Source organism: Theropithecus gelada, chromosome 13 (genome assembly GCF_003255815.1).
Source record: "Theropithecus gelada isolate Dixy chromosome 13, Tgel_1.0, whole genome shotgun sequence".
Lineage (NCBI taxonomy): Eukaryota > Metazoa > Chordata > Mammalia > Primates > Cercopithecidae > Theropithecus > Theropithecus gelada.
The window spans coordinates 85,703,982-85,716,939 of NC_037681.1; the positions used below are offsets into that span (position 1 = coordinate 85,703,982).

At 48.8% G+C, this 12,958-nt stretch overlaps 1 protein-coding gene across 4 annotated transcripts in view; it reads left to right on the forward strand.

The window, feature by feature from the left end:
- The first annotated feature begins 1,891 nt into the window (after positions 1-1,891).
- CEP68 (centrosomal protein 68) overlaps positions 1,892-12,958 on the forward strand; it is a 28,179-nt gene continuing 17,112 nt past the window's right edge. For 3 of the 4 annotated variants that reach the window (XM_025405733.1, XM_025405736.1, XM_025405735.1), the window contains exon 1: positions 1,892-2,046. The gene's annotated coding sequence lies outside the window, so the exon portion shown is untranslated. The remainder of the gene's footprint in view (positions 2,047-12,958) is intronic. The other variant, XM_025405734.1, reaches the window with a different exon arrangement.

Below are 12,958 nucleotides of genomic sequence, written 5' to 3' on the forward strand. Positions count from 1 at the left end.
CTACAGACAGCTCCAGGCCTATTTTTCCCATGCTCAGAAACACCAGAGGAAAGAGCCTCTTTCTCCCACCCTTATTCTCTAAAATCCCTGACAAGGGCTCAGATCATCTTAGGTTTGGTCATGTGCACATCCCTGGGGAAATCTGAGAACAAGAGGAGGGAGACTATAGTTGGCCAAGCCTGGGCCCCACACCTCCCCTTCTCCACACCCATCCTGCCTCGAGAGGCCAGAGAAGTGTGGTGCTAAAGAACCATCTGATCCAGGGGACTGCAGACAATTCCCCAAAGGAAAGTTTTCCCATCGGGCAAAAACAAAAGCTGCTCACAACACAAAATTACAGAACGTCAGAACCAAAAGGAACCTTGGGAATCCTTCATCCTATCCCCTCTCTTATAGATTGGGAAACCATAAGGATATGTATGCCTGTTTGGACTTTGTACAGTTCTCTGTTCAGCAGAGGTGACTTGGCTGTGGGATTAGGTGACTCCACTGGAGGTGTTCTGTGTATAGAAAAGATCTAGGGTCACAAACACCAATCCCTTCGGGTAGACAGCAAATGTGTGAAGGCTGGCGGTTACTTAATGGACCAGTGGTGTTGGTGGGATTCAAATTCTTATTAAAAAAACAAAAGCAAACAAACAAAGAAAACCTATGTGATGCCCAAATAAAACCATCTGTGGGCTAGATGCTGCTGTTGTCAAAAGTTTGTGACCCGTGGGTTAGACAAAACCTCTGAGCTGTCCTGACAGGTCTGGGAAAACCAAACAAGTCCTTGTCTCCTAAACTACCTGGGACACAAGAGCTCTGCAGGAAAAAATTTGTACCCTGCACCGAGCTGGGGTTGACATTTACAGACACCTGTTTTATGAATTGAGGAGATATTCAGCAGAAGCCAGATTGTTGAAAGTGCTGCTGAGAGAAAACCATCAGAAGGGAGGACCCCTTCCCCACGCCAGCTAGGTGGTAGTTCCTCTATGCCTCCGGATTCTGCTGAGCAGTAAAAGCTAAAGGGCAGTGTCATTAAGCTCCTAGGGGACGGGATAGAGTGGCTCACGCCTGTAATTCCAGCACTCTGGGAGGCTGAGGCGGGAGGACAGTCTGAGTCCAGTTCAAGCCCAGCCTTGGCAACACAGCAAGATCCCATCTCTGCAAAATAGACAGACAGTTAGTTAGAGATATATGAAAGCTCCTAGGTCTCATGCTGGCAGGGGACAGAGTGTGCACCCTGGCCTCCCACAAGCTGCCTCCCACTTCCCTCTGACTCCATCACCAATTTCCCATCAGAGCAGGCAGCTCGGAGTCGCTAAGCAGCTCCCAGTTCATTTTCCACACCCTTCCCATTCTCTGCGAGCCAGAGCTCCACCTCCCCCCGAAGCTGGCCTCAACCACCCGGCCTGGGGAGCTCCCCTAGGCACTGGCTCCCCGCCTCGCCCCACAGCACCTGTTCGGGCCTCGGTCGCGCCGCCGGGTCTCGCAGATGCGAATGTAAACAGAAACACAGCGAAAGGAGGTGGGACCACCTCGTGGCGGCGGCGCGTAGAAACATCAGTACGTCCAGAGCAAAATGAACGAATGTACGCATGACTCCTGGCGCGACCTTCACGCGGGAAAGCGCGTCCCCCGGCACCCACCCCTAAGCGCCCCAGAATGACCCGCCCTTGCACAACCCGGCTCTCAGGCGAAGCTGAGGTCGGAGCTCCAAAAACGAGGGATGACAGCAGCTGAAGAAGTCCCGGCTTCCCATAGGCCAAGACGAAGTAGGGGGCGGGCTCATCTTGCAGGAGCGTCCATGTATTGGTCGAGACCCGGACTGAGGGTTGAGATTGGCTGCGCGACACTGCCGAACGCTCTCCCGCGGAGGGAGAAGGGGCGGGAAGAAGGGTGTGGTCACCGCGTCCGAAGGGCGTGGTTGGCGCTCGGTCCCGCCCTGCGCGTTTTGGGCTGCGGTTGGAGGGCCGCGGGTGCAGTCAGGGCCCCCCAGCTTGGGGCCACCGCATGGGGCTGCTGAGGCCGTTCCGGACTTGCGAAGCGTTCGCGGTGCGGTAGGTAGGCAGCGTCCCGCGCCCTGGTGCTGGTGTCCAGGGTGCCCGCGGCACTGGGGGCGGTGGCCGGGGCTAGATCCGCGCGCGCAGCCCGGCCCCCTCCGCCCCTTCCCTTCGGTGCTTGCGGGGCCCTTGCGGTGCGGGCCGTCTGGCCTCGCGTCCCCGCCGGCAAGGGCACAAAGGCTCCCTGGGGGCGGGGGCGCCTCGTGCCTTCGCCTCCATTTTGCGGGCGGAACGGCGTGTGTTGTGGCGGCCGAGGGGTCGGGGCCGAGGCGGGCGGCTGGGCTTGGGAGTGCCCGGGCGCGGCGAGGGAGCGCGCGAGTCCGCGCATCTGGTGGCGGAGCAGCTGCGCTGCTGGTCGGCCTGGGCCCCGGGGGAGGTCACTTTCCCTCAGGCCTCTGTCGAGCGTGGGCTGTTTACCCAGATACCCAGTCGGGACTAGTGCAGCGCGGGCCTTTCCCCCTCGAAAGATGGAGACCAGTGATGTCTTCTTATCGCCGTGGATGCTGCAGCGCCCAGATGCGGAGCGAAAAAAATCTAGATGTCTCATTTTTTTTTGCCTCGGAGGGCTACCCTTTCTAACTGTCATCACTAGAACAGTTCTCAGCAGCCTGGGGACGAATGTCCAAAACCTGTTCCAGCCCTTGATGATTAGTAGTTTGGGTTCAGTGTATTGTTTGTAACAAAAATGAGCGGAAACCTGCCAGGGCAGATTGGACCTCACTGGGAATTCATCAGGACCACGAAGGGAGGTAGCATTTGTAAATAATCTAACAGTCCTCAGATCTAGGGTACGGAGAATGTTGTGTTAAAGTGCGTGACAAAGGGTGTTGGGTCAGTTTGCTTTGGGTTTAGTTGAAAGATCTAGAAGTCACCACTTTTTACTTTGTTCACTCCATTCCCCTTTCCCACCCTCTGTTGAGTCAATTCTGTCCCACTTAGAAAACAAAACAACAGCAACGAAAAAAACAAGGAATTCAGTTTAAGCTCTTTTGCAAAGCTTTCGAAGGCACTTACTCACCCTGCGACTGATAACTCCTCCCTGTTCAGGGCTACCTTCTCCGACCTCTATTTTTACACATCACACTGTACTGCGGTTTCCCCAGCCCCTAGCACAATGCTTGGAACATAAAAGGCACTCAATGATGGAAGGAAGCCAAAAGGAAACAAAATCAGCATGGTAGCCCAAAGGTGACACAACAGAAATATTTATTTAACTTCTTGAGCCAGTTATTCTTACAGGTTAGGGAGGCAGCTAAGCTCAGGCTTTCTAAGTCAGACTTTAGCTCTGCCATGTTACTAACTCTGATTAAGTTTGTTTGTTTGTTTGTTTGTTTGTTTTAATGGTGATGGGGTTCTTGCCATGTTGTCCAGGCTGGTCTTGAACTCCTAGGCTCAAGCAATCCTCCTGCCTCTGCCTCCCAGAGTGCTGGGATTACAGGCATGTCATTAAGTTATTTAACTTCTCTGTGTCTTGGTTTCCTCATCCTGAAAATGGGAATAGTAATAGTACCTATGTGGTGGGTTATGAGGATTAAATAAGATATTAATGTAAAGTGCCTACCATAGTTCCTGGCACAAAGAAAATGATCTGTAGCTGTTAGCTGTTAGCAGTTGTTAGGAGAAAAATAAATGGATACTTGAATACACTCACTAATATGAAATATCTGTATAGTACTTGACCTTTCAGGATCTCTCTGCTTTTTGGTCCTTATCCGATCCCTTTTTTTGAGACAGGGTCTGACTCCATCACCCAGGCTGGAGTGCAGTGGCATGATCTCAACTCACTGTGACCTCAGCCTCCTGGAGTCAAGAGTCCCTCTCACCTCAGCCTCCCAAGTAGCTGGGATCACAGGTGCACATCACCACGCCCAGCTAATTTTCTATTTTGTTGTAGAGATGATGTCTCTCTATATTGCCCAGGCTGGTTTGAACTCCTGGGCTCAAGCGATTACAGGCATGAGCCACGGTGCCTGGCCCGTTATCTGATGGCGGATTTTTTTCTTTTTTTGAGAGGGAGTTTCACTCCTCTTGGCCAGGCTGGAGTGCAGTGGCAGAATCTCAGCTCACTGCAACCTCCTCCTCCCGAGTTCGAGCAGTTCTCCTGCCTCAGCCTGCCAAGTAGCTGGGGTTACAGGCGCCCACCACCACGTCCCGCTAATTTTTGTATTTTTTGTAGAGACAGGGTTTCGCCATGTTGACCAGCCTGGTCTTGAACCCCTGACCTCAGGTGATCCGCCCACCTCAGCCGCCCAAAGTGCTGGAATTACAGGCATGAGCCACCGTGCCCAACCTGATGGCTGATTTTTAAACATCTCTTTAGCCTTTGCTGATTCTCTTTCCACAGTGAAAGTATTCCATAGAATATTATCTGTTTATGTGTCTGCAGTCTCACCACCAGCTAAAGATTGATTCGGTGCCAAATAGCAGTTTGGCCAAGAGTTACAGTTGTACCTGATACACTCTTAATGGGGTCTAGTACCTGAAATGGTCATGTAAAATCACAGGAGCTACATAGACTGGGGCCTCGTGTGGCTGACAGAAAATCTTTACATGGTTGATCCATCCAGATAGAAGCAGAGTTTATGGAGGTGGACTCTCCTTATAACTTAAATTTGTTCTCATGAAGAAACTACTGTCTTTAATGTTGTTCACAAACATTGTGAAAAGCCCAAGAAGTGTTCCTGTTGGCTTTAGACCTGTCTGCCAGCTAGGGGTGTCAGATACAACCCTTGGGGGACACTGCGTCACTTCCAGGTTTTCCTGTACCACTTTCTGGTTACAGGAAACAGGTTAAGTTGCACATTTCCTTGTAGCTGTAAGCTCCCTTGGCATACCAGTTTATCTTAAATTATTTCCAGTTTCCAGAACAAACACCTTTCCCCTTCTCACCTGTAACTGGCACAGGAGAATTTCAGGTCTGTGATTCTGTTTTTAACATAGCCACCGTGAATCTCAAATTCTTTCTAGGGAATATTATTATTTCTGAGGACTCCCTTCCAGCTGTGGTATTCTATAATTAGCCATTAAAAACCTGCCACAAGGTGTAAGCCTTTTCTAATGTCCTTTTGCAGAGGCCTTGAAGACAAGGACCGTAAATTTTCTTGTGTGTAACTGGCATATAGGCACCCAAGGAATGGTTGTAAAGCTATTTTAGTTGTTCCTTCTCAGGGTGCTGAAACAGCCTTACTTACCAACCCAGTGCTTCTGAAACATTGTGCTTACCAAGTTATCTGGAGATACTGCTAAACTGCAGGTTCTCATTCCAAGGTTCTGGGGTAGGACCTGAGAATCTGCATTCCCTACAAGCTCTGAGGTAATGCAGATGCTGCTGGTGCTGGATCACACTTTGATAGTGAAGTACTAACCCGAGTATCTACATTTGCTTTGTAGAAGTATTGGGTAAATGGGTTTTATTTTCTTATGGTATTGGAATAAAATCTTGGCTTTAGGAGCTTTTTTCTATTTTTTGTTTTAACAATTTATCTTGTTCAAAAAAAAAACTATTCGAGGAATTGTTCCAAGATACTTTGATATAACAAGATTTTTAATAAAAGCAATTGAGGCACATGGAGTGAAAAAAAAAAAAAAAGGAGAAGGTCAAGGGAGAGATTAGCACAAAAAGGCAAGTACCTCTCTGTCCTATGCATTTTACTCAAGTGAGATTGTGTATTTGGCCCTGAGCTTTGTAGCAGCCAAAGCAGAGGGAAATTTTTTTTTTATCAGTTTTGCCAGTACTTACAAAGTGAAAATGTCTGCTGAGTGGAGACAGCTGTTTCTGTTATTGAGGCCAGAGAATTCTCCCATGGGTTCTCCAAAGAGAATGCTATGGTACAGTGAGTGGCATTCTAAATAGTATCTCTTGAGAGAATCGGTAAGATTCTTCTCAGTCTTCATACATGTAGCCTGATGACCTCACAAAAAAAGTGTCAGGGCCGGGCACCGTGGCCCATGCCTGTTATCCCAGCACTTTGGGAGGCCAAGGAGGGAGGATGGCTTGAGTTCAGGAGTTTGAGACCAGCCTGGGCAGCATAGCGAGGCCTTGTCTCTTACAAAAATAATAAGTGGAAAAATAAAAACTGTCAGTATAGTAAAAGCTATGGTCTATGGAAATGCACCCATGTGGTCCAGGTACAGCCTCTTCTGACAGTGATTTTTCTTATAAGGAAGGTGTTTTTCTGCTTTGCTCTTTGGTGGGAAAAAAAGGTGCAGTTGATTGACATATTCAAACCTCGGCATCCTTGTACATTGAGCTTTGTTACACACAGACACTCTCCTGACTGCTGAGGAGGCCAGAGAACTTGGAGTTGAGGGGAGGAGTAACTGGGACTCAGTCAAGCTCCTTGTAGATGTGACTTACATTTCTTTAAAGGCTATCTAGGCTGGGCGCAGTGGCTCACGCCTGTAATCCCAACATTTTGGGAGGCCGAGGCAGGAGGATCACATGAGGTCAGGAGTTCGAGACCAGCCTGGCCAACATGGTGAAACCCTGTCTCTACTAAAAATACAAAAATTAGCCAGGCGTGGTGGTGGGTGCCTGTAATCCCAACTACTCAGGAGACTGAGGCAGGAGAATTGCTTGAACCTAGGAGGTAGAGGGTCCAGTGAGATAGCGCCACTGCACTCTAGCCTGGGCAACAAAGCAAGACTCCATCGCAAATTTAAAAAAAAAAAAAAAAAGCCATCTGAAGACTTTGCCCTGTAAGTGAGAAGACTGGCCTTGCTGGGAGGCTGTCTGGTGGCCCTGGTCAGTCAGCCGACAGATAAGTGAGTGAGAAGGTGAGGGAACAGACAGCCAAGCAGCCTGGCCCACGGCCCTCCCTACCACATTGATCTAGAGGGACCCACTGGCTCCTCCTAGGCCCTTGGGAGACTCCTTCTGTTCTTTTGACTCTAAGCAAAACTTCCAGAAGCAGCCCTGGGAAGAAAAGAACGGGCTTGTGGTGCCTGAGGATCCTGGGGATGGCCTCGGCCCATGGCCAAGCCACAGCACACATAGTTTACCCTCTGTAGCTTTGAGTCTTTTCTTCATTTTCACTTTACTTTGGTTTTATCTGCAGAGAAGGGGTACAAAGTGCTCAGAGTGACCTACCTCACAGTGGAAGACAAGGCTGGTATGGGGGACTGTGGGGCTCCAGGGGGACTTCTCGGCAGGGCAGGAGCAGGTGGAAATGGCAGTTGCTCTTTGCTGCTGGCCTCCCAGTCTCAGACCTCTAGCCACAGTTTTTCTGGCACCCACACCACCCTGAAGCAGGCCTCAGTCACCTCTTGTGACTGGCCCCTTTGTTGGCTTCCGCTACGTGTCTTTACCTCCTTTTCTGCTGCCTCCCACGCCACTTGGCCTCTGCCTTTAAGCTCCTTTATTCCATAAATCTAGTTCCCCTGGAGTTCTTCCAGCAACCTCTGCTGGGTCCTGCCTTCTGTTTCCTTGTGGACAGTTTCATGTTATTGGAGAAAGAGCAGCATGGAAAGCCTCTTTGTCTAGTTCTGTGGGCAGGTTCTGCCACTGTGTGTTCATAGCAATTATCAATTATACCTGTGGCCTCCTGTGAAAACAAGTGTCGAGGTTTTGACCCTGAACTCATAGGGCTTGCTCAGTCTGACAACACCTGGCCTCTGTAGCTGGCACAGGTGACTGTGCGCTCAGGTACAGAGACAAGCCCTTGCCAGGACAGAGCTCCCAGGGCAAAGTTGGTATAAATTAGATTGTTCTAAAAGGAGCTCACGACTTAAAGAGTTCTGGCCATGCGTGGTAGCTCCCGCCTGTAATCCCAACACTGTGGGAGGCCGAGGCTGGCGGGTCATTTGAGGTGAGGAGTTCAAGACTAGCCTGGCCAACATGGTGAAACCCCGTATCTACTAAAAATAGAAAAATTAGCAGGGCATGGTGGCATGTGCCTGTAGTCCCAGCTGCTTGGGAGGCTAAGCCAGGAGAATTGCTTGAACCCACGAGGCAGAGGTTGCAGTGAGCCAAGGTCTCACTGCTGCACTCCAGCCTAGGCGACAGAGTGAGTGTCCATCTACAAAAAAAAAAAAAAAGAGGCCAGGCATGGTGGCTCATATCTGTAAACCCAGCACCTTGGGAGGCCTAGGCGGGTGGATTGCCTGAGCTCAGGAGTTTGAGACGAGCCCTGGCAACATGTCGAAACCCTGTCCATACTAAAGATACAAAAAATGAGCCAGGCATGGTGGTGCATGCCTGTAATCCCAGCGATTTGGGAGGCTGAGGCATGAGAATCCCTTGAACCTGGGAGGCAGAGGTTGCAGTAAGCTGCAATTGTGCCACTGCACTACAGCCTGGGCGACAGAGCGAGACTCTATCTCAAAAAAAAAAAAAAAAAAAAGTCCTGCGGGAGGTCTTTTTTTGTTCAAAGGAGGATTGCTCTCTAGTTGATCATCTGTTTGAGGGGTTTAGTCAAGAGCAAGAGCAGAGCCTCGCCCCTCCCACAGTTCCCAGTCCTCCTCTCTCCATCCTGGACAGAAGTGAGCGGGAGGAAGCCCGGCAGCTGTGACAGGAGTGTCCTAGGGTGATGCAGCATATACCAAGAAGGGTCAGATGTCCAGGCTTAGAGTTTGTGTTACCACGTGCATGATTTGTGGGCGTATTTTTACTGTAGGGTGAGAGTAAGCCAAGCCTACATCACTCCTAATTATATCTGGTGGATCATACAGCCTCTTCAGGTTCTGGAAACTAGAATTTTAATAGCGAACTCCAGATGGTCCCTAGAATATCCTGAAGCTTATGTGCCTTGTCTCTTGGTTTGGACAAAGGACAAGGCCGTTCTGGTGTGTACAGACCTTTCTCAGAGGAGAGGGTTGAGTTCATTGTGCTCTGATGCCTCCTGTCATTCAGTCCAACCTCCTGGCACTTTCTTCATTTGGGAGGAGACTGGGGCCTGTGCCCCATCATGGAGCTACTAGCCTCCAGAACACTATAAAATGTGTGATCCGAGAACAGGAGGCCCCTCATTAGGAGATTGTTTAAAGCTGATGACCTGGGAGACATTGTGGGTCCAACACAACAAGTGCTGTTCACCAGTCTGAGAAGGATAAGCTGTCTCTTATTAAAAGTTCCAAACCGAATCTGTCCCCTCCATCCCTACCCCAGAGGGTTAGAAGTAATGATATGTAAAATCTTGAATCTATGGAAATGAAGATCAGACCTTGCAGTGTTAACGGATGGCCACCTGGCAGGTGCAGACAGAGTTGAGTCCTAGGAATCCAAAACTTGTGCATTTATCATAGCCTGGGCCAGTGTTTTCTTCAGCATGATTGCTGTTTTAAAAGTGGTTTGTCTTCAGTCATTAATTCAGGAAGTTTTCCCCGATTATATTTATCCCAACTGATTTCTCCCTTTCGTTGCATTTTGGTAACATTTCATAGACAGTTTTGAATGCATTATGGATTGGTTTTCATTTTCTTTCACACGTGTCTGTCTTGGTTCTCATAATAAACTTGTATAGTACAGGGGGAAAAGCATGATTTGTCAGGCAGATTAATAAAATTAGGAAGGGACTGTTTATCCAGTCTGAGAGAGTAACTACCTTCATTCCGTCATTATAGACGCACCATTTCCATGAGCATCATTGAATTTCAGACCTTCTTACCTGGTTGCTGAAGGGGCTTTGGCCACACCACTAACCTAATTTAGGTTTGTGTGTATCCTTGTGAGTTACTTAGGGATGTCAAATGAATAGTTTGTAATAGCTCACCACTCCCCATCTCTCCAGGATAAATAGATACCTCCTTTTTTTTGAATAATGAGGTCCAGACAAGATAAATAAAAACTACATCATCAAAACAAAGGGATAATTTGTTTGCACCCCTCCTTTGCCGCACCATCATCTTATTCCAGCACCCTGTCTCAAGACCGCACCCTTTAGTGAGGGGTGTGGGGATCTCTGGCCATTGAGAGAGTTTTTAGAAACGGAGCAAGAAGTAGCATTTGGGAATTATGGGCTATACCCGGCCTTCACCCTGTTTTTTCCAGCTCAAGGGCTCAGCGTGTTCCCCTAGTTGTGAAAACACACCTTGCCTGTAAACATCTTCATGTGCAGTTTCTTAAAGAGCCACCAGGTGAGGATGTGGCTCCATAAGATCTCTGTCGCAGCAAGACTTGTCACTCTTCTCATTGTCCCTCCACCAGTCTTCTCCCTCTTCTGCTTTGTGGCTTAACTGTTTGATCACTTATTCCCCACTTGGTTCATAAACAGCTTGGGCTCTGGAGTTGGGCAGTCCTGGACTTGTCTTGCTCAGATCCTTCATTTCCCCATCTGTGACATGAGGATTAAAGACCCTGGCTCCCGTGGGAACTGGCCCTCACATGTGCTGGTGGAGTGTAGAGTGATACCACTCAGCAGAGGGCCACTTGGCAGTGTGTGCCAAAAGCATGCCCGTGGGCACCCCTTGCCTCAGCAGCTCTACTTCTGCAATTTGTGCTGAGGATGTGCCAGCACATATGTGTGTGCATAGTGACTCATCATAGCATTGTTTGGACTAGCAAAAAGGACTAGAAATAACCCAGATGTCCACTAATAAGGGACTGGTGAAATAAACTAGTGCGTCCTTGCACCAGAATACAGCACTGGGCAGTAATAAAAAGGAAAGAGGAAGCTCTCTGTGTACAATAAGTTCTCACTTGATGTCATCAGTAGGTTTTTGGAAACCGTGACTGCCACTTGAAAGGACATATGAAGAAACCAATTTTACCATAGTCTAATTGATATAAATAAGAGTTAAGCTCCTATGGCATATTTCTGGTTATGAAAGCATCATCAAACTTCTAAATAAACTGTAAAACACTTCTAAATTAAATATTGAAATAAATGTGAGCTGTACATACATTTATGAAAGATGAATAAAAACAAGTAAGATGAGCCAGGCATGGTGGCTCATGCCTGTAATCCCTGCACTTTGGGAGGCCAACTAGGGCGGATCATTCGAGGTCAGGAGTTCCAGATCAGCCTGGCCATCATGGTGAAACCCCATCTCTACTAAAAATACAAAAATTAGTCAGGCATGGTGGTGAGTGTCTGTAGTGCCAGCTACTCAGAAGGCTGAGGCAGGAGAATGGCTTGAAGCCAGGGGACAGAGGTTGCAGTGAGCCAAGATCGCGCCACTGCACTTCAGCCTGGGTGACGAACCGAGACTTCATCTTAAAAAAAAAAAAAAAAAAGGTTATGATTTACCTGCTTACTCAAATGGGTTCAAGGTCGCAGGTGGCTGGAGCCTGTCCCAGCAGCTGAGGGTGTAAGGAGGGAACCAGTCATGGGCAGGACGTCATCCCATGGCAGGGCGCACTCACTCATATACCACCAACTCAGACCAGGACCATGTAGTCAGCCCCATTCACCTAAGTATATATTTTTGGGATGTGGAAGGAAACCTGAGTATCCAGATAAACTGGATATCATCCAAGCAGAAATGGGGAGAATGTGTACACTCCATACAGACAATGACCTCAGCCAGGAATCAGGGTTTCTTCTCATCAGTGATATAATGAGAAGACATTGGACCGACTGGGCAGTGTGGCTCATGCCTGTAATCCCAGCACTTTGGGAGGCTGAGGCGGGTGGATCACAAGGTCAGAAGTTCAAGACCAACCTGGCCAAGATGGTGAAACCCCATCTCTATTAAAAATACAAATATTGGCCAGGTGCAGTGGCTCACCCTTGTAATCCCAGCACTTTGGGAGACTGAGGCAGGTGGATCACAAGGTCAGAAGTTCAAGACCAGCCTGGCCAAGATGGTGAAACCCCACCTCTACTAAAAATAGAAAAATTAGCCAGGTGTGGTGGCGGGCGCCTGTAATCCCAGCTACTCGGGAGACTGAGGCAAGAGAATTGCTTGAACCCAGGAGGCAGAGGTTGCAGTGAGCCGAGATTGCACCACTGCACACCAGCCTGGGAGACAGAGCGAGACTCGAGGTCTCAAAAAAAAGACATTGGACCAAGTGATGTTACTGAAGGACCTGCTGTATTGCTTAGGAATGATCCCCTAGACGTTTTTTGTAGAGAAAAGAAAAGCAACGTTCTGAATAGTATGACTCATACAGTTTGTTTGCTCCTTTTATATTTTAAAAGAGGGAAGGATAAGCCTGGTGCAGTGGCTCATGCCTGTAATCCCAGCACTTTGGGAGGTGGGTGGATATCCTGAGGTCAGAAGTTCAAGACCAGCCTGGCTAACATGGTGAAACCCTGTCTCTGCTAAAAATACAAAAAAATTAGCCAGGCAGGCCGGGCGCGGTGGCTCACGCCTGTAATCCCTGCACTTTGGGAGGCCGAGGCGGGCGGATCACGAGGTCAGGAGATCGAGACCATCCTGGCTAACAAGGTGAAACCCCGTCTCTACAAAAATACAAAAAAAATTAGCCGGGCGCGGTGGCGGGCGCCTGTAGTCCCAGCTACTCGGGAGGCTGAGGCAGGAGAATGGTGCGAACCCGGGAGGCGGAGCTTGCAGTGAGCCGAGATGGTGCCACTGCACTCCAGCCTGGGGGACAGAGTGAAGACTCCGCCTCAAAAAAAAAAAAAAAAAAAAAATTAGCCAGGCGTGGTGGCACACGCCTGTAGTCCCAGCTACCGGGAGGCTGAGGTAGGAGAATCACTTGAATCCGGGAGGTGGAGATTGCAGTGAGCCGAGATCACGCCACTGAACTCTAGCCTGGGTGACAGAGCAAGACTCAGTCTCCAGGAAAAAAAAAAAAAAGGGAGGGAAGGATGAAATAGTATTTGCATCAGGAAACAAGAGTCATACACAAAACTAGTGAGGCTGGTTCCCTGTTTTTGTGGGAGTATCTAGTAGTAAATATTTTGTTTGATTTATATTTAAAAATGGGCTGCTTTTTCTCCTGTTTGGCTCCTTTGTCCTTCCTTGTAAGGTGGCCTGTTACACTGATTCTGTTGATGCCTCCCCATGAC